General features: G+C 43.2%; 1 protein-coding gene and 1 long non-coding RNA gene across 49 annotated transcripts in view; one reads left to right on the top strand and one right to left on the bottom strand.

Annotated features, from left to right (window-relative positions):
• ARHGAP26 (Rho GTPase activating protein 26) overlaps positions 1–21,922 on the top strand; it is a 556,769-nt gene that overhangs the window by 95,439 nt on the left and 439,408 nt on the right. The gene's annotated exons all lie outside the window — the stretch shown is intronic.
• On the bottom strand, positions 1,044–20,383 carry LOC145511453 (uncharacterized). The gene is made up of 3 exons (XR_014057871.1): positions 20,294–20,383; positions 13,584–13,641; positions 1,044–2,435 (listed from the first exon to the last, which is right to left on the bottom strand). It is a non-coding gene; the product is annotated as an uncharacterized LOC145511453 (long non-coding RNA).

Below are 21,922 nucleotides of genomic sequence, written 5' to 3' on the forward strand. Positions count from 1 at the left end.
GTGTCTTTGTATGGACATATGTTTTCATTCCTTATTTAATTTCCCACCTAGGAGTCGAATTACTTGGTTGTATAGATAAACTGAAGTTTAATTTTGTAAAAGCCTGCCAAACTCTATTCTGCAGCAGAAGCATCCTTTTAAATTCCCCTCAGCATCATCCAGGGGTTCCAGTCTCTCCACATTATCACCAATACCTGCTGTTGTCTGTCTTTTTGATTGTAGCCATCCCAGTGGGTGGGAAGTGGTACCTCTTGGTTTTAATTTGCATTTCTGTGATACTTACAATGTCGAGCATCTCTTCATAAGCTCATTGGCCACTGGTGCATTTTCTTTGCTGAAATGTCTGTTCAGATCTTTTAGATGGGCACTGTTTACATCTTGGGTTGTTTTTTAATCCTTTTGTGTGTACATGCTCAGTTTCTAAGTTGTATCTGACTGTTTGTGGCCCCGTGGACCATAGCCCGCCAGGCTCCTCCATCCATGGGATTTCCCAGGCAAGAATACTGGAGTGAATTGCCATTTCCTTCTCCAGGGGATCTTCCTGACCCTGGGATCAAATCTGCATCTCCTGCATTGCATTCTTTACCACTGAGCCACCTGGGAAGCCCTTAATTCTTTTATTTTTTCCGTAAAACTTTTGATGAGTAAGTGAACACCACTGGGTATACTTTATTTGCCCTCATTTGGGGACTTTTTGCTTCTACTTACTTCAACCTCAGATGCACTTGACTGATCAGTTTCACATCCCAGGGCTTGAAAGGTGATTCTGACAAGGCTGTGGTTCAGATTTCTGCTCTAGTTAGGCCAGTCAGCGTCCCTCTGGGCAGAGGCCCCAGGCTGAACTCCCTAATGCTGGCCAATGTAAGCTAATGATCACAAACCCCACGAATTGACAAAATGAGAATGGGTCAGGGAGAAACTGTTATCACCATGGAGCTATTGGGGAAAGCAGTTCATGAAGGTGACTTTGTTACCCTGTCTAGGCCATTGCATTTTTAAAAGTTAGCCAAAAGAGAGATGCCAGTATGAAGCTAAGTGTCATACATTTCTAACTGACTCAAGTTTTAATTTTGAAAATTATAACCTCGTATGTTTTAAGTTATATTTCTTAGGCCATCAGAGGAAGACTTTCATTCAACAAATACGGAGTCTTGCTTTGCTCTTACCATGTCATCCAAGCCCTGGCCTCGAGTAAGGGCTTTTAAGGTTGTGGTAACAGATGCAGAAGTTGTGAGGTGAGAGGAATTATGAGGTGTCTAAGGGCTCACAGGGAGGCCAGTGTAGCTGGAGCAGAGCGATGGCAGATGAACAGGGAGAGAGGCTGGGAGCCAAGTCCTCGAGGTCTTGACTCCCAAAGGAACTTTGAGTTTCATTCTGAGTGTGATGGAAAGTCAGGGGAAGGTTGTGACATCATCCGTCTTGTGCTTTAAGAGGTTATGGGGACCACTGTGTAGAGAATAATTTAGTGGGGCAAGAATGGAGGCAAGGAGAGCAGTTAAGAGGCTGTATAATAGGTGAAGTAAGAGGCAGTGGCACCTTGGGCTAGGGGGCAGTGTTGGAGATGTAGGTCAGATTCTGGGTGTTTTTGGAAGTAGAGCCCACAAGATCTACTATTTGATTGGATTTAGGCTTTGAGACTAAAAATGAGAATGATTCAAATGTTTTTAGCTAGAGCAGTTATGTGAATAATGGTGCTACTTTCTGAGATAAGGGTGACTTGGGAAGGATTAGGTTTGGGGGAAGATGAACAGTGTGAATGGATGACCTAATTTTATAGTGCAAAGACAAAAAATTACACACTTCATGAATACACTCATAAAAGAACGACAGAGTGTGGAACTATACAGAGTAAAGCACCCCTTTGCCTGAGTTAACCACCGATGTGCTTTTTCACTTGTCCTTTTTCTGTGCATATTTGTTGTTTTCATAAGTGGAGTTATAGGATATGAATTAGTCTGTGTTTTGCTTTTCTGGTTGATATTATGTCTTAGAGGTCTTCCATGTCAGTACACATATACAGTGTATTCTTTTTAACACCTGCAGAGAGCACTGCTATGTGGCGACACCATGGCTGATTTACCCCTTCTGTTGAGGGATATTTGGATTGCCTCAGTTTTCACTATCAGAGAAAGTGCTGCAGTGATGATTTGCACACTCTCCTTTCTCTAAGTCGTAGTAGTTCCATGGGGGTAGATTCCTTAAAGTAGAATTGTTGCCAGCTCCCATCTTTTTTTTTTTTTTTTTTTTTTTACAAGCTCCTTGACATTGACTCTTTAGGTGCTTGGCATCCCTGTCTAGTTGATATTTGTCTGGCTCTGTTTTAAGTGTGTTGTTAGATTGTTTCTGAAGCTTGACGTTTTGCTTTAATTGGAAGCGTCCTTAACAGGACAAGCTCTTCTTCTAGGCGCTGGCATGGATTCTGAAGGAACCAGGGGCTGGAAAAGAGAGAGAGATTACAATTAATAAGCTATGTCCTAATTAACATTGGACCTGTCTGATATCCTTTCTGAGCTCTAAGTTCTTACAGATAAAATGGGACATGGGATATGGCTTTGCCCATATCTAATAGGCTGTTCCAACCTCAAATTTCAGGGAAATCACATTTGTTAGGGTGAGGAAAATAGCCTTAGTGGCCAGAGGAATATTTACAAATTAGAGTCACTGGAGTTTACACGTTTTGTAGAAACCCAGAGGGGAGAAAGAGAAGAAATAATAAGGAAAACAGCTTGGCAGTGTGGGCCAGAAGCTGTCACGGCATGTTTATATCTGGCTCATTTCACCTTGGTTGGAAGGCACAGAATGCTGCAGAGAGTGAGCTTGGAGACTTGGGCAGTGCTTACTATATTTAGAAAGAGGAGATTCCTGGGGTTGGAGGGGGGTGTATCTGTGTGTGTGTGTGTGTGTGTTTTCTTTGCCAGATAGATAAAGGGTTGAGGGGCTTGAGAATTCTGGATGAAACCTTGCTAACTGGCTGGCTTCCTTTGGCCAAGCCAGTAGCTACGGTTTGATTCCTGCTGCTACTACACAGGAAAAGCCAAAATAAACCCCATTTTACATGGTTAGTAAAGACACCACAGGTTGGTTTCAGAGCTCATCTGATCTTGCTGTCAGATGTGCTTTTAAGTTTATTCCAGGCTGATTTGAACACTTTGAAAAGATGAAGTGGCTTCTCCTGTGAGACTATAGGTACGTTTCCAGGTATATTGAGTTGAACTTGAGGCTGTTTCTGTGCCACAGAGACTGTCAAGCAGATTGAGCCCAAACCATAACAGATTCCTGACTGTATCTTGTTATTACACTGGTGGGTCAAGTGTAGAAGATGATTATCAGTTGGGCAAGTGAGATGAAATGAAAAAGGCATTTTTACTTTAATTCATACCTATGTTTCTTTTTAAAAAGTTTATGTCAGTAAGTAATACCTGTAAATAATACACAGTTTAGAAGGGACAGGAAGGAATGGAAGCATCCTTAAATGCCTCCTGTCTCCAGATTCCTGGTTCTTCTACTGGAGGCAGCATTTCACCCATTCTTGAGTATTTTTCAGATATAATTTATGCATGTGCCAGCAAATACATATTTATATATTTCTCCGGTAGCAAGCCATATGCACTGTTTTGCATATATTTGCATTTTGTACTATTTTAATGGATTTTGAATATTATTCAACTTTGGTACATATAGAGCAAATTCATTTTTAGCATTGCATTATATGGCACTGTATGGACATAATTTATTTAATCAGGCTTCCTGGGTGGCTCAACCGGTAAAGACTCTGCCTGCAGTGCAGGAGATGTGGGCTCGATTCCTGGGTCAGGAAGTTCCCCTGGAGAAGGAAATGGCAACCTACTCCAGTATTCTTGCCTGGGAAACCCCATGGACAGTGGAGCCTGGTGGGCTACAGTCCATGGGGTTGCAAGAGTCAGATATGACTTAGCGACTAAACCACCACCAAATAATAGACATTTAGATAATTTCCAACCTTTTGCCATTATAAGCAATGCTGCTGTGAACCTCTTGGTACCACCTGTCATGGGCAGATGAGTAAGTAGATCTGTAGGGTGAATTCTGGAAATGGCACTGCTGGGCCAGAGGGTACGTACACTTTTCATTTCAATGGATATCTCATAGGAGTGCTTCTGAAAAGTTCTGAGTAAACTGAATTTTATAAATCACATTTTTGGCATATAAAGGAAATTCATCATTTGGTTTATCATAGAGTGGCGCCTGCAATAAAGCAATGCTTAGAGTTTTGTCCATTTTCTACTCCTCAGTTTGTGTGTACTTCCTTCTGGGATCAGAAGTGACAACAAAATTGTTACCTAAAATGAGCCAGAGCTGGACTGGTGATCACTTGCATGTGGGGCCCCGGAGAGCTTGTCTGTGCTTCTAGGGGGGGCGGGGTGCTGTTGAGTTCTGTCTTGGTGCAGTGTGTGCTTTACTTTGGAAGTTTGTCAGGTGTGAAGAAGGGCAGGCTTCCACCTCTGTTAACTGGAGACTTACTCTGAGCCAGTAGGCACAGCTTGTCTGTCCGTGAAGCTTCTCTGGGAAGTGGCAAGGGAGCTGGGCATTTTTGTCTGACTTCTCTCTTCTGGCTGCCACTTCAGCAGAGCTTGGCACTTGCCCTGATGGAGGGCACGTGTTGTCTGTGGCCTCTATTTCAGTGCCTGGGACCACTCACATTGGGGTGGAAGGCTCCTGGGAGTGGGGTTCTGGGACGGGGCAGGCACAGTCACTGCTCTGGGTGCTCGGTGTCTTTAGGAGGCCAAGGAAGCATAGACCGTCCACAGTACAATGATTCCTGGCAGGTTAAGAGGATCTCTGGGGAGCTAGCAGAGGACTTGGGGAAAGGCAAGTCCAGGGAGGCAGTGTTCCTAACCATCAGTCTTCTAAAATCACCTAGGTCACTTCTGCCCCCCCTTACCATGGTTTATTTAGTTTGAAAAAGTCTACTCATTAAAAATTACATTTATTTCAAAAGGGAACTTTATAGCATCCTGAAGTCATGGGTTTGATGTGGTTAGTAATATTTTTTTCCTAGAGTATCTTCAAGTGGTCATTAATTCAGAATCATTACATTGAAAAGTATTTGTTGTTGTATGATCTAAAATAGAACTACATTTTATCAGTGATTTGAGCTTCCCTCTGCTTCGCGCTGTCCCGAAGCAGAAGTGTGTCAGAGAACAGACACCATGTGGCCATCGTGCCGGGAGGGGAGGGAAGGGAAGGGCAGAGATGTGCTTCTCAGACTCAGGTACTGGTGTCGGGGTAGGTGGCAGTGTGCCGGGGAGTATGCAAAGCAAGTGGCAGGGAGTACACTTCTTGAAAATCTGTTTTACTCAGTGGAATCATTATTTGAATATTCAAACAAACACCCATAAATTACAGAAGAGAAATCAAGATACCATGGCACTTTTCACAGAAGACCTGCTGGTGTGACTGAAGAGGAGAACAGAGGAAGGGGGAGCAGGCGTGTCCCTGGCTGAACTGTGCACCCCCAGAGAAGAATTGCAGTGTGTGGTGGGGGACACGAGACTAAGTGTCCTTGCTGAGTTATTTCCATGGGACCTACAGGTGGAGACATGTACCGGGTGGAGGGAAAAACAGGCCAGGGCCCCCAGAGAGAGAGGGGGTACTGCTGTGGGTTTGGGTCTCACCAGGTGCTATTAGAGGCTCAGGCAGTCCATTGAAATCACTGTGAGTCTGGAACTCACCCCAGAGATTCTACTGTAATTTGTCTGGGCTGCAACTTGTGCCTGGGGAATTTTAAAAGCACCCCAGGTACTGCTAATGTGAAGCACAGTTGGAGAACCACTGGCATGGAGTGTGAGGAGAGAGCGGGGGCCGAAATTGTGGGCAGTATCAGCGTTCGGCAGAAGAGGTGGGTGGAATAGGGATGGAGAGATTTGTTCTGATTAAGTATGAGATGTGTCTTCCTGGGCAGCGTGGGTGAGGGCTTGCCTAAAGCCTTTGAATTTAGCCCTTTGAAACCAGAGAAAGCAGTTTAAGTATGAGGGTGATACATATCCACCATCCAATATTATTGTGAGGAATAAATGAGATTATCATAGGTATCGTGACTAGCGGGGTGAGCAGGCCCATGGTAAGTCCTCTGTAATTGGAATGTCACTACTGTCATTTCTAGATTTGTCTCTGGAAGGAGCCGTTAGAGCAGGTCAAGGAATGATGGGGAATTGGCTCCAAAGGGTACAGGTTCTCCCGCTTCAGAACATCTCAGCATGTGGCTCCACGCCTGGAATCAAATTGTCCCATGAGCCTGGGGAGGCCAGGAATCTCCTGAAGGGAAACTTTCTGCCCATGTGCTGTCACAGGGCACACATTTCCCCACAGTGAGTCCTGTCAGGGTTAAAGTCATTTGGGATCAGAGCCTGTGATTATATTGCATGTTTTTTGTTTAAAAACCTAGAAAAAGCATAATGAGCTGACCGAGCTGTTGTTGCACTGCTGGTGGGGGGATCTCAGTCTCCGGGAGAGCCGCAGAGGGACTGGCTGATGGCTCTGGAGGACGAGGTGTGCACCAAACCCAGAGAGGGCTGGAGTGCCTCAAAGGTGCCTTCGGGTAACTCATCTCTGGCAACAGCTTTCCCTTATCTCTCTTCTGATCTCAGTAGGTTCTCAGCCTCCTAGGAAGGACTGGGTGACAAAGCAGACAACAGCTACTGCTGTTGGGACCATGGGGTGTTGACCTGTGCAGCTTTCCCCTTGTGATTTGCTTCTTAAGAAATTCTGTAGGCTGCTCTTGCAAAGATAGGGAAGGGGGTTTGCATTTGTATCTGACTGGTGCCTTGAGATGTTGACACAAATCCTGACCTGGGCCGGTACCCAGCAGAGCATTAGCCTCATGACTCTGACTGTGGGCAGCACGGAGACCAGGCAGGCCCTGGGGATGGGCACCTCGGCATTTGCAGCCTCGTCCAGCCCTAGCCACACCCAGAGGTGTCTGGCCTACTGGCCAGGCCTTGGAAGCCACAGATGACTTTGCTTGCTGCCCTCTCCCAGCCCTCTGACCGAAGCCACCCTGAGCTCAGTGTGCAAGGTTAGCAAACCACCACATTGTCAGCTCTGTATAGAGCAACAAGATGGTTCTCTCTCTGGAAAGAAATCCTGTTTCTCTCTGTATAGCCAGCATGCTTGGAATCAGTTCCCCAGTGGAAAGCTCTGCTCCAGTGCTTAGAAAATTGGAGTGGAACTGAGAGCTTTTGGCCCCCATATCTTTTGGGCTCTGTCTTTGGCTTGCTTTCCTGTTCCCTGTCTCTTCTGGCTGGCACCACATCATACTGTGATGAAAGGAGAATCCCAGCAGGGCTTGGGATTTTGCACTTGAGGTGCAGAGTTCAAGCGTGAAGATGGTTATCAGCCGACAAGAACCTATATTTGGCTTGTTTTCACAAGTCTTAGTTTTGAATATTGGGGTCTCATCTTCTCCCCCTCCTCTCTAATCTGGAGAACTGAGCCCCTTAAAAATAAGTTTGAAATGTTTTTTGGTGGTTATCTTAAATGAGAGACTTGTGAAATGTTATAGAGGAGAAGGATGACTCATGCTTCTTACTGTGACACCTCAAGCAGTCAGATCACTGAGCTCCTCAGATGTGTTGGCATGGAGTTAAGCAATGGTGAGCAGAGACCTTGGAGGTCCTGCCTTAGGATTTTTTAAAGTAACTTAATGAGATGTAATTCATATACCACACAGTTCACTCATTTATAATGTATAGTTCATGACTTTAAGTATGTTCACAGAATTTTTCACCCATCTCCACAAGTAATTTTAGAATACGTTTGGTCATCATCCTCAAAAGAAATCCTGCACTCTTTCACCAGCATGCCCATCTCCCCAGCTCTAATCAGCCACTGAAGATTTTAGCCCAGGGCCCAAAGTGTGGTGCTCGCCTGTCTGCTTTGTCCTTAGATCGTTTTAAGCTATAGATCTGTTTCCTTTAAGGAAATGGCAACCCACTCCAGTATTCTTGCCTAGAGAATCCTGTGGACAGAGGAGCCTGGTGTGCTGCTGTCCATAGGGTCACACAGAGTCAGACATGACTGAAGCGACTTAACATGCATGAATGCATTGGAGAAGGAAATGGCAACCCACTCCAGTGTTCTTGCCTGGAGAATCCCAGGGACAGAGAAGCCTGGTGGGCTGCTGTCTATGGGGTCGCGCAGAGTCAGACACGACTGAAGCGACTTAGCAGTAGCAGCAGCAGCAGCAGCAGCAGCAGCTGTTTCCTTTGGTGCATCCAGATAATTTGCACTTCTCCAGAATGCTGCAGTTTCAGCGCCAAGGTGTTTGGATCTGGAACTCAGTTTTTCTGTATTCTGTTCACCCCCTGACAAATGTGCTAGTGTGGCAGGGACTAATTCACACTCATTCCTGAGTGCATGTAGGTCTAGGTCTCTGGTTAGGACTTCTTTTATCCTGTCTTTCTCTGTTTTGATCTTGCTTTGGAGAGGGTAATCTGGTGTAAGTGGGGAGGAATACCCAATATCCAGTAGGTAGATGCCTTATTTTGAGCAGAAGAGAAGAACATTTATTTCTAGAGTGGAAAAAATTTCAGTGATACACTGATTTGGATAGTCACATTAGGAGGGTTGTAGCTTTATTTTAGGAATGTTGGTAAAGAAGTAAGTTTCCTATGCTGAAATGATGGTGTCTAAGGTCTTAACATGAAAGTCCTTCTTCCCTACAAAAGACCTTGCATTGTTCTAGGAAATGCCAGCCCAGATGTAGATAACACATTTTCTACATCTATTTGTTTTCTCTTTCTCTCATTTGCTTCTGTCCCTTCTTTTTCTTTTGCTTTTTTCCCTCTCTCATTCTTTCCCTGTGCCCTTCCCACATCTTGCCTTGCCAAAGGGCAAAAAAAGTGACTGATCTCTGACCTCTTGATTTTGAAAAGCAAAACCTTGTGTAAACGGGAATGACCTGAAATCAATTTCCAGAGTTTTTAGGGTTATACGTAAAAAGACTTCTAGATTTGAGGTGACTATGAATCTGTAGTACCAGGAAGAAGTGTGGGCTATGAGTTGGCGCCATGTTGTAGAAAGCACTGTGTGGGGTCCCGTTTCCTGTTAAACTTCCTGTGTTAGGTTCCAGAGGTGAAAACCGCTCAGAACCAGTGAGGTTATAAAATGTCTGGCCCCTGGGTAGCTGTTCTGTTGAGGAGCATATTTTTTTCTTCTCCTAATGGGACTTGATGCAAGCCTCATTTTGTGTCATTGAGATGAGGGTGCTGTTAAGATTGTCTTCAACAAAAGTAGGTCAATGATTTGTATTTCATGAAGATAAATTTGGGGACACTGAATGAGAGCATGTTATTTGGGTTAGTTGAACAGATCCAGATACAATTATGTATATTTATAATGCCAATTAGAGACCTAGAAACCTATTTAGGATAGGTCAGGAAACTGGGTATGAAATCTCAGTCTTTACTGGTATAATCTCTGGAAATAATATCTTTTGGACATAATTAAACGAGACCCGGATCAGGTGGTTTATATCTCCCTCCCTCCAGCTGACAACCCACAAAATTGTTAAACGGCGTGATACTATGAAAATATCAGGATGCCCCTTCAGCCTTCTTCTGAAGTGTATCTCTCTCACCTTTTTCATCACATAAGCTAACTCTTAAAAAAAAATTGAACAATCCAAAAACAAACTTGTATTTTTTCCGATTATACCAGTAATGCATGCCAATTAGATATAACTTGGAAATTTCAGATGAATAAAAGAGGAAAATGCAAATCACACCAATAGAACTGGTTAGAGGTACTCATTTTGGTTTTATCATCTTTTCTACTCAGGTTATGATCATCTTTCTTTATGATTATACACTCTCTGAGATTGTTTTTAGTGGTTATGTAATATTCCAGGTATGCTCTGTCAAGACTTACTAATGCTCTACTTTTGGACATTTAGGTGGTTTTTCTCTTTTTCATGTTCATTAACCAATCTATAATGAATGTTCTTACAGCTATGCCATCATTAGCTCCTTAAGCGTATTTACGTAGGCTGCGCCATTTCTTTTCCTGTCTTTAAGATTTCAGTTCTCATCTCTCTGCTTCTTCCCTTCTTTTCCTACAGGTTGAGCAGAACCTCGGAGACAGAAAGTGGATGTCTTTTTTGAGTGCCACAGAATGAAGAGTCTCATATATTGAATGCATATGATTGCATTCTTTTGAACAATAATAACTAGTAACATGTTTACCCCCACTTAACTGCTTATTAATATGTCAGAACCTTTTATTATGTGTTTTACAAACTATTTCATTGCACCTTCACAGTAGTATTATGAGGTATGTCAGTTCAGTTCAGTCACTCAGTCGTGTCCGACTCTTTGCGAGCCCATGAACCACAGCACGCCAGGCCTCCCTGTCCATCACCAACTCCTGGAGTTTACCCAAACCCATGTCCATCGAGTCGGTGATGCCATCCAACCATCTCATCCTCTGTCGTCCCCTTCTCCTCCTGCCCCCAATCCTTTCCAGCATTAGGGTCTTTTCCAGTGAGTCAACTCTTCGCATGAGGTGACCAAAGTATTGGAGTTTCAGCTTCAACATCAGACCTTCCAATGAACACCCAGGACTGATCTCCTTTAGGGTGGACTGCTTCGATCTCCTTGCAGTCCAAGGGACTCTCAAGAGTCTTCTCCAACACCACAGTTCAAAAGCATCAAATCTTCGGCGCTCAGCTTTCTTCCTCGTCCAACTCTCACATCCATACATGACCACTGGAAAAACCATAGCCTTGACTAGACAGACCTTTGTTGGCAGAGTAATGTCTCTGCTTTTAAATATGCTATCTAGGTTGGTCATAACCTTCTTTCCAAGGAGTAAGCGTCTTTTAATTTCATGGCTGCAATCACTATCAGCAGTGATTTTGGAGCCCCCCAAAATAAAGTCTGACACTGTTTCCACTGTTTCCCCATCTATTTCCCATGAAGTGATGGGACCAGATGCCATGATCTTAGCTTTCTGAACGTTGAGCTTTCAGCCAACTTTTTCCCTCTCCTCTTTCACTTTCATCAAGAGACTCTAGTTCTTCTTCGCTTTCTGCCATAAGGATGGTGTCATCTGCATGTCTGAGGTTATTGATATTTCTCCCAGCAATCTTGATGCCAGCTTGTGTTTCTTCCAGCCCAGCATTTCTCATGATGTACTCTGCATATAAGTTAAATAAGCAGGGTGACAATATACAGCCTTGACGTACTCCTTTTCCTATTTGGAACCAGTCTGTTGTTCCATGTCCAGTTCTAACTGTTGCTTCCTGACCTGCATACAGGTTTCTCAAGAGACAGGTCAGATGGTCTGGTATACCCATCTCTTTCAGAATTTTCCACAGTTTATTGTGATCCACACAGTCAAAGGCTTTGGCTTAGTCAATAAATCAGAAATAGATGTTTTTCTGGAACTCTCTTGCTTTTTCGATGATCTAGCGGATGTTGGCAATTTGATCTCTGGTTCCTCTGCTTTTTCTAAAACCAGCTTGAACATCTGGAAGTTCAGGGTTCACATATTGCTGAAGCCTGGCTTGGAGAATTTTGAGCATTACTTTGCTAGCGTGTTAGATCAGTGCAATTGTGCAGTAGTTTGAGCATTCTTTGGCATTGCCTTTCTTTGGGATTGGAGTGAAAACTGATCTTTTCCAGTCCTGTGGCCACTGCTGAGTTTTCCAGATTTGCTGGCATATTGAGTGCAGCACTTTCACAGCATCATCTTTCAGGATTTGAAATAGCTCAACTGGAATTCCATCACCTCCACTAGCTTTGTTCGTAGTGATGCTTTCTAAGGCCCACTTGACTTCACATTCCAGGATGTCTGGCTCTAGGTGAGTGATCACACCATCGTGGTTATCTGGGTCATGAAGATCTTTTTTGTACAATTCTTCTGTGTATTCTTGCCACCTCTACTTAATATCTTCTGCTTCTGTTAGGTCCATACCATTTCTGTCCTTTATCGAGCCCATCTTTGCATGAAATGTTCCCTTGGTATCTCTAATTTTCTTGAAGAGATCTCTAGTCTTTCCCATTCTGTTGTTTTCCTCTATTTCTTTGCATTGATCTCTGAGGAAGGCTTTCTTATCTCTCCTTGTTATTCTTTGGATCTCTGCATTCAGATGGGAATTTCTTTCCTTTTCTCCTTTGCTTTTCGCTTCTCTTCTTTTCCCAGCTATTTGTAAGGCCTCCTCAGACAGCCATTTTGCTTTTTTGCATTTCTTTTCCATGGGGATGGTCTTGATCCCTGTCTCCTGTACAGTGTCATGAACCTCTGTCCATAGTTCATCAGGCACTCTGTCAGATCTAGTCCCTTAAATCTATTTCTCACTTCCACTGTATAGTTATAAGGGATTTGATTTAGGTCATACCTGAATGGTCTAGTGGTTTTCCCTACTTCAATTTCAGTCTGAATTTGGCAATAAGGAGTTCATGGTCTGAGCCACAGTCTGCTCCTGGTCTTGTTTTTGGTGACTGTATAGAGCTTCTCCATCTTTGGCCGCAAAGAATATAATCAATCTGATTTCAGTGTTGACCATCTGGTGATGTCCACGTGTAGAGTCTTCTCTTGTGTTGTTGGAATAGGGTGTTTGCTATTACCAGTGCGTTCTCTTGGCAAAACTCTACTAGCCTTTGCCCTGCTTCATTCTGTACTCCAAGGCCAAATATGCCTGTTAAGACAGGTGTTTCCTGGCTTCCTACTTTTGCATTCCAGTCCCCTATAGTGAAAAAGACATCTTTTTTGGGTGTTAGTTCTAAAAGGTCTTGTAGGTCTAAATAGAACCGTTCAACTTCAGCTTCTTCAGCATTACTGGTCGGGGCATAGACTTGGATTACCGTGGTATTGAATGGTTTGCCTTGGAAACGAACAGAGATCATTCTGTCGTTTTTGAGATTTAATCCAAGTACTGTATTTCGGACTCTTTTGTTGACCATGATGGCTACTCCATTTCTTCTAAGGAGTTCCTGCCCACAGTAGTAGATATAATGGTCATCTGAGTTAAATTCACCCATTCTAGTCCATCTTAGTTTGCTGATTCCTAGAATGTTGACATTCACTCTTGCCATCCCCTGTTTGACCACTTGCAATTTGCCTTGATTCATGGACATAACATTCCAGGTTCTTATGCCATATTGCTCTTTATAGCATTGGACTTTACTTCCATCACCAGTCACATCCACAGCTGGGTGTTGTTTTGCTTTGGCTTCGTCTGTTCATTCTTTCTGGAGTTATTTCTCCACTGATCTCCAGTAGCATATTGGGCACCTACCGACCTGGGGAGTTCATCTTTCAGTGTCCTATCTTTTTGCCTTTTCATACTGTTCATGGGGTTCTCAAGGCAAGAACACTGAAGTAGTTTGCCATGCCCTTCTCCAGTGGACCACATTCTGTCAGACCTCTCCACCATGACCCATCCGTCTTGGGTGGCCCCACACGGCATGGCTTAGTTTCATTGAGATAGACAATGCTATGGTCCATGTGATCAGATTAACTAGTTTTCTGTGATTATAGGTTCACTGTGTCTGCCCTCTGATGCCCTCTCGCAACACCTATCATCTTACTTGGGTTTCTCTTACCTTGGACGTGGGGTGTCTCTTCATGGCTGAGGTATGTAGTAATATCCCAATTTATAGACTAGAAAACGGAGACACAGAAAGCAAAAATAACTCATCCAAATAAAAAGTATTGGACTCAGGGTTAGAACTTTGAACCAATGCGGACTCTTTTGCTCTTAACCAGTGTTGGGCAGCTGACTATAATCTTAGCCCAATCCCTTAAATCTTCTGTTTCTTCCTTTGAAGTGAAGTTAAGTAAAAGTTGCTCAGTCATGTCCGACTCTTTGTGACCTCATGGACTATACAGTCCATGGAATTCTCCCAGCCAGAATACTGAAGTGGGTAGCCATTCCATTCTCCAGGGGATCTTCCCAACCCAGGGATCAAACCCAGGTCTCCCACATTGCAGGCAGATTCTTTACCAGCTGAGCCCCGAGGGAAGCTCTGTCTTCCTTTATAAAATGAGAATAACAGTACTTGCTTGAGAACATTGTAAGGATTAAATGAGCTAGTTGTGAACAGCGTCTGGCCCCAAATCACTGCAGCTATTGCTACTCTAATGACTATTTCATCTTTTATAAGGTAGGAATAATACAGATACTGTAAAAATAGTCTTTGTGCAGTGTCTACATTTGAATCTCTGACTTTCTCACTGGAGATGAATCCATGTGTTGGAGATTATCTGTAAAAGTTAAACTGGGCCTCATACTCTAGTCATTAATGTTTGATAGCTTGGTTTGATACACGCCTGCTCACAAGATTCTGATGCTGACTTGTCAAAAACCATTCTAAAAGTAACATCCCATGAGCACCAGTCCAATCCCACCCCCAGCCTCACTACCCAGAGGTGAACACCTTCACTTACATGTGCGGGCAACTGAATTCTAACAGGGAATTCTTCCTTGAGTCTAACCTCAAGTATCCATTGCAGGACTGGACAAAAGTGGTGTTTTAGATAAGTGTTGGTGTTAAGTGGAGGTTGGTGATCTCTGTTCTCTGGTCATGAATTATCCCCATTTCCAACTCCAGTCATTTCATTGTGCATGCCCTCCTGTCTCTCCCCCCTCTCCCCCCAATCACTCCTGCCTCTCAGCAACCATGAACACTTGGGCAGTTCTAAGGAAAACAGTGCTGGTTCTCACATGGCATTCTGAGAGCGTATCTAGGCTGACTTATCTAGGGATCCACAACAAGGCACTTTCCAGCCATAGGACCTTTCCATTGCTTAGAACACCTTTGCTACAGCTCTTTATAAGGTTGGCTTCATCTCATCTTTCGGGACTCAGCCAAAGGTTCCCTCAAAGAGTCTTCCCCTGACCATCTGACCCCCTCCTTTATTTCATTACCCTGGTTTATAGGTAATGTGCCTATTCCACACTTTAAACTCCCCAGTGCATTTTTTTTTTAATTAAAGGATAATTGCTTTACAGAATTTTGTTGTTTTCTGTCAAACCTCAACATGAATCAGCCATAGGTATACATATATCCCCTCCCTTTTGAACCTCCCTACCATCTCCCTCCCCATTCCACCCCTCTAGGTTGATACAGAGCCTCTGTTTGAGTTTCCTGAGCCATACAGAAAATTCCTGTTGGCTGTCTATTTTTCATATGGTAATGTAAGTTTCCATGTTGCTCTCAACATACATCTCACCCTCTCCTCCTCTCTACGCATCCCATAAGTCTGTTCTCTATGCCTGTTTCTCCATTGCTGCCCTATAAATAAATTCTTTGGTACCATCTTTCTAGATTCCATATATATGCAATAGTGTACGATATTTATCTTTCTTTCTGACTTTACTTCACTCTGTATAATAGGCTCTAGATTCATCCACCTCATTAGAACTGACTCAAATGCATTCCTGTTTATGGCTGAGTAATATTCCATTGTGTATATATTACCACAACTTCTTTATCCATTCATCTGTCAGTGAACATCTAGGTTGCTTCCATGTTCTAGCTATTGTAAATAGTGCTGCAGTGAACAATGGGACACACGTGTCTTTTTCAGTTTTGGTTTCCTCAGGGTATGTACCTAGGAGTGGGATTGCTGGGGCACGTGGTGGTTTTATTCCTAGTTTTTTAAGGAATCTCCATACCATCTTCCATTGTGGCTGTATCAATTTGCATTCCCACCAACAGTGCAAGAGGGTTCCCTTGCATTCCCACCAACAGTGCAAGAAGGTTCCCTTTTCTCCACACCCTCTCCAGCATTTATTGTTTGTAGACTTTTTGATGATGGCCATTCTGACTGGTGTGAGGTAATATCTCATTGTAGTTTTGAATTGCATTTCTCTAATAATGAGCAATGCTGAGCATCTTTTCATGTGTTTGTTAGCCATCTGTATGTCTTCTTTGGAGAAATGTCTATTTAGGTCTTTTTCCTGCTTTCTGATTGAGTTGTTTTTCTGGTATTGAGTTATATGAGCTGCTTGTATATTTTGGAAATTAATCCTTTGTCAGTTGTTTCATTTGCTAGGATTTTCTCCCATCTCGAGGATTGTCTTTTCACCTTGCTTATAGTTTCCCTTGCTGTGCAAAAGCTTTTAAGTTTAATCAGGTCCCACTTGTTTACTTTTGTTTTTATTTCCATTACTCTAGGAGATGGGTCATAGAGGATCTTGCTTTGATTTATGTCATCCAGTATTCTGCCTATGTTTTCCTCTAAGAGTTTTATAGTTTCTGGTCTTACATTTAGGTCTTTAATCCATTTTGAGTTTATCTTTGTGTATGGTGTTAGTTCAGTTCAGTTCAGTCGCTCAGTCGTGTCCGACTCTTTGCGACCCCATGAATCGCAGCACGCCAGGCCTCCCTGTCCATCACCAACTCCCGGAGCTTAGGAATTGTTCTAATTGCATTCTTTTACATGTAGCTGTCCAGTTTTCCTAGCACCATTTATTGAAGAGGCTGTCTTTGCCCCATTGTATAGTCTTGCCTCCTTTGTCAAAAATAAGGTACCCATAGGTGCATGGGTTTATTCCTGGGCTTTCTTTCTTGTTCCATTGGTCTATATTTCTGTTTTTGTGCCAGTACCATACTGTCTTGATGACTGTAGCTTTGTAGTATAATCTAAAGTCAGGTAGGTTGATTCCTCCAGCTCCATTCTTCTTTCTCAAGAGTGTTTGGCTATTGGGGTCTTTTGTGTTTCCATATGAATTGTGAAATTTTTTGTTCTAGTTCTGTGAAAAATGCCATTGGTAATTTGATAGGGATCACATTGAATCTGTAGATTGTATTTGGTAGTATAGTTATTTTCACAATATTGATTCTTTCTACCCAGGAACATGGAATATCTCTCCATCTATTTATGTCATCTTTCATTTCTTTTATCAGTGTTTTATAATTTTCTGTGTACAGTTCTTTTGTCTCTTAGGTAAGTTTATTCCTACATATTTAATTCTTTTTGTTGCAGTGGTGAATGGGGTTGATTCCTTAATTTCCTGATGTTTCATTGTTAGTATATAGAAATGCAGGTGATTTCTACGTATTGATTTTGTATCCTGCAACTTTGCTGAATTCACTGATTCAGTTTGGTTCAGTCACTCAGTCGTGTCTGACTCTTTGCAACCCCATGGACTGCAGCACACCAGGCTTCCCTGTCCATCACCAGTTCCTGGAGCTTACTCAGTCTTATGTCCATCGAGTCAGTGATGCCATCCAGCCACCTCATCCTCTGTCATCTCCTTCTCCTCCTGCCTTCAATCTTTCCCAGCATCAAGGTCTTTTCCAGTGAGTCAGTTCTTCCCATCAAGTGGCCAAAGGATTGGAGTTTCAGCTTCAGCATCAGTCCTTCCAATGAATATTCAGGACTGATTTCCTTTAGGATGGACTGGTTGGATCTGTTTGCAGTCCAAGGGACTCTCAAGAGTCTTCTCCAACACCACAGTTCAAAAGCATCAATTCTTCTGCACTCAGCTTTCACCGATTAGCTCTAGTAATTTTCTGATACTATCTTTAGGGTTTTCTATGTACAGTATCATGTCATCTGCAGATAGTGAGAGCTTTACTTCTTCTTTTCTGATCTGGACTCCTTTTATTTCTTTTTCTTCTCTGATTGCTGTAGCTAGGACTTCCAAATCTATGTTGAATAATAATGGTGAAAGTGGACACCCTTGTCTTATTCCTGATCTTAGGGGGAATGCTTTCATTTTTTCACCATTGAGAATAATGTTTTCTGTAGGCTTATCATATGTGGGCTTTACTGTGTTGAGGTAGATTCTTTCTGTGCCCATTTTTTGAAGAGTTTTAATCATAAATGGGTGCTAAATTTTTTCAAAGGCTTTTCTGCATCTATTGAGATTATCCTATGGTTTTTATCTTTCAATTTGTTAATATGGTGTATCACATTGATTGATTTGCGTATATTGAAGAATCCTTGCATCCCTGGAATAAACCCAACTTGATCATGGTGTATGAGCTTTTTGATGTGTTGCTGAATTCTGTTTGCCAAAATTTTGTTGAGGATTTTTGCATCTATGTTGATCAGTGATATTGGCCTATAGTTTTCTTTTTTTGTGTTGTCTTTGTCTGGTTTTGGTGTGAGGGTAATGGTGGCCTCGTAGAGTGAGTTTGGAAGTGTTCCTTCCTCTGCAATTTTTGGAAAGAGTTTTAGAAGGATAGGCATTAGCTCCCCAGTGCATGTTGAATGCATGTTGAATGTGCATGTTGAATGAATGATGTCAAGTGTCCCTTCAGAGAGCCCAACTCAACCACTTGACTGTGTGTTCTAAAAGTCACTCTTAAGTGCTTATGGCCTCAGGTATGCCTTGGTTCTCTTTAGATTTTATTTTATTTAAGGATTCTTTCTGGGACAGATTCGATGTTACTGCTCTGACGGGGTGGCAGTCCAGTCTACCTTTGGGGTAGCACAGGAAATGATGATGGTTTAGAAAAGGCAAGAGTCATATCAAAGAGCCTTCACCAGCTACCTCCTTGCTGCCCATCCCTTTGCTGTGCTTGCTCTCTTTCTCTCTTAGATCTTTCTCTACCTCTTTATTTTTATGCTTGTCATATTTTATCTTTATTTTATGTTTATCACGCAGAGGAAAGGAAAGAGAAGTCTGACGTTCTAAAATCTGTGTAAGTAACACCACGCAGGAAGCTCAGATACCCTTGGCCAGGCCAGTTAATCTCCTGTGAGTTGACTCCTTTCATAATCTTCACACCTAGAAGAAAGTGACTTACAACTCACTCTTAAATCAATAAGGCTGTTTGCTTAATTTTTTTTTTTCTTTAAAAAGACAGATTTGAATATTAGGGTGTTCTCCTTTATACCTCTCATTTAAAGGTGTTAAGTTTTGGATTTCCCTGGTGGCTCAGTGGTAAGGAATCTGCCTTCCAGTGCAGGAGACACCAGTTTGATCCCTGGTCCAGGAAGATCCCACATGCTGCAGAGCAACTAAAGTCTGTGTGCCACAACTACTGAGCCAGTACTCTAGAGCCTGGGAGCTGCAACTACTGAGCCCATGTGCTTAGAGCCTGTGCTCTGCAGCAAGAGAAACCACTGCAATGAGAAGACTGTGCCCCACGATGAAAAGGAGCCCCTGCTTGCCGTAACGAGACAAAGCCTACACGCAGCAACCAAGAGCCAGAGTGGACATCAGTAAATAAATAAGTCTTAAATAAAACTGTTAAGTTTCAATGATCATTTTAAAGTAACACAAATGGAAAGGCATCCTTGGTAAGCCTCATAATCAATCATAAAAGGCTTATTTTTCATTTTCCTCTAAAAAGATTTAAAAAATATTTCTTTTGTTTGTATTGCAGGCTGTATGTTGCTGACAGTGTTTCCAGCTGGAACCACTGTCCTTCCAAAGGATACACACCACTCCCCCAAGGCATAATGTCTGTACAAAATTTTTTCTGAAACCTAGTAGTAATTTTTTTTAAGTAAGATTTAGTATCAGTTCATTTGGGTAGTTTCATGTGGACAAATGGGTGTTAACAGTGATCAGCCAACTAAGGACAGTGCTTCTCATATAGCCCCTTACTTTTTAGGACTTCTGTCTTGCTAAATAGAATTTAAGCACAGGTGTGAGTTTCTCGTCCCTCTCTCTCTTGGGCTCTGTCTCTGTTTTGTGTGTGAAGCCATTGTCCTTAGTTAGGTATTTAGTTTAGGAGCGGGAAGAGAGAGAGAAGGAGCAGTGTCCCGTCTCTGTGCACACAGATGCCCTGCTTGGCGACATCTAAGCACTGGAGACTCACTGACCCACATTCTTTCCCTACCCCGCTGCAGTGTGCTGACCGTTCAGGGATTGGCTGCCACAGTTACTTCTAAAATGTGTTGCCAAATGCAGAAATCTCCGTCCCCACTGACTTCTCAGTTGTTGGAAAGGAACTCATGACCTAGAGTCACATAGCACTGTGGCCGAGCTTTCAGCACCCAGATCCTTGGAGGTATCCTCAGAGTGTACAGGGTCAAGGAAGATTTCAGAAAATCCTAAACCTGAAACGCAAACTGGCCCATTTTTTTCCTGAGTGTGCACCATGCCCTCGGCTCCCTGCTGGTTTCTACTATCTTCATAAATAATATTAGAGTTCTTTCCATGTCAGAAGCTGTTATCTGTTCTTCTGACAAGCTTTTTTTGAAAGTATTTTTAATCTATTTTGAGGAGACATCCGCAGCTTACATTCATTGAAGGCAAAGGTTCGAGGGCAGTGTGGGAGAACCCCTAAAGACAGCAGGTGCTCTGTGGGTTGGATTTGGCCAGTTTTGTAGAACAGCACGAACCCACCTCTGCCCTGGAGTCACGGGGCATAAACAGGACATGCTGCTGACCTGGAGGTCTGACATTCGTTCCTCTGCTTGTCCACGGGAATGACCAGGCTGAGGCTGGTTGCCAAGCAACCCTGGGCATAATAGAAGCAAGAGAATAGAAGCAAGAGAACTCGCCCACTGACTGTTAAATTCCCTTTGCCTTTTTTCTCTGTTTTCCCTTGGAGGCTTGAGGGATACTGGTTTTGGGTGGGAGGAGATCAAGTACACTAATTTGAAAGACTGATTGTGAGAGTCTTACTGTTTTAATCCCACGGGTCTCAGCTCTAGTCAGATAACTGAGCCTTAAATGAGAACGATCATTCTCAGGGATCCCCACATTCCCAGAGCAGTTGGGAGAAGAGAGGTGAGCTTCCCCTGGTGTCTACATGGACGTGGTCTGTTGGTCTGGACCTTTTCTGACTGTGAAGGCAGCTTTTGTTATCACTAGCCTCTCAGTCGGTTTTCAGAAAGTACATGTCAGACACAACGATTCCACTCTGACTGTGCCAGACAGGCCACTTTCTGTTGCGAAGGAGTGAAGACACAGTCCAAGCTGCTTACAACAGAGAATTGATTGTGATGTGGAACTGGAAAGGCCAGAGATGTTCTGAGTTCTCACCGGACTGGGTCCCTTGGCTCACACAGTGTCTGCAGGCCCCAGGTTTTGCATCTCTCCATGCCACTTTCCTGTAGGTTGGTGCCGTTTTCAGACAGCCTCTTCCTTATGTTGGCAAGAGAACCTGTGGCCAGGAGTTTGAACCAAAGCCCTGAGTGTGGTTCTGTTTGGCTTTTTATTGAATCATGTGCACATCCTTGAGATAATCCTTGAAGCTTACCTGACCTGAGCTCAGAGTAGAGTCAACAGCATATGAAATACATGTTCTGAGTGTCAGGGAGGAGTGGTCTCCCAGAGGAATGTTAAGGTGCTATAAATACAGAAGAAGGGGGGATAGCAGCCTGGCAGCCAAGGCAACCAAATTCCTCAACCCTGGCCTGCTTAGATTGAACAGGGTCATCCAGGGAAGAGAAAGGGTTATGCCTCTCAAATACGTCATGGTTCTTGGCCACATTTGGGTGAGTTAATTTGGGATATGAGACTTATTTATAAGTGAAGTAACCTGGAGATTCAGATTTGGGGGGAATGAGACAGTTTAGAAGCCCTGGGGACCACTAGGATTGGGCTGATGGTGGGCAACCTGAGTAGTGTTTAGGAGCCTAGTAAGCTGGGGGTGGGATGTCTGGTGGGTAGGAGGGTGAGAGGGGACTGTCGCTGTTGGGATACATTTTAAAAAATACAAAATGCTGTATGAGAATTGTTAAGTAATGCAGCAGATCCAGAACCCCAAGCCACCGATTATCTTACAGCCCAGCCAATACGAGAACGAGTTCTCCATCTTCCAGAGCCTGTTTCCCCTAATGACACTTACAATGTGGGAAACATAATACATCCTGTGATGTTTGAACCTGCTGGTGGCCAGTGTAGTAGGTTAGACTACCAGGGTCAGCAAACTTTTTCTGTAAAGAGCCAGATAATAAATGTTTTAGGCTTCGTGGGCCATGTAGAATCTCTGTCACATATTCTTTTTTAGGCTTTTTTTTTTTTTTT

The sequence above is a fragment of the Giraffa tippelskirchi genome, chromosome 6 (assembly GCF_054371585.1).
Source record: "Giraffa tippelskirchi isolate mGirTip1 chromosome 6, T2T-mGirTip1v1.2.pri, whole genome shotgun sequence".
Lineage (NCBI taxonomy): Eukaryota > Metazoa > Chordata > Mammalia > Artiodactyla > Giraffidae > Giraffa > Giraffa tippelskirchi.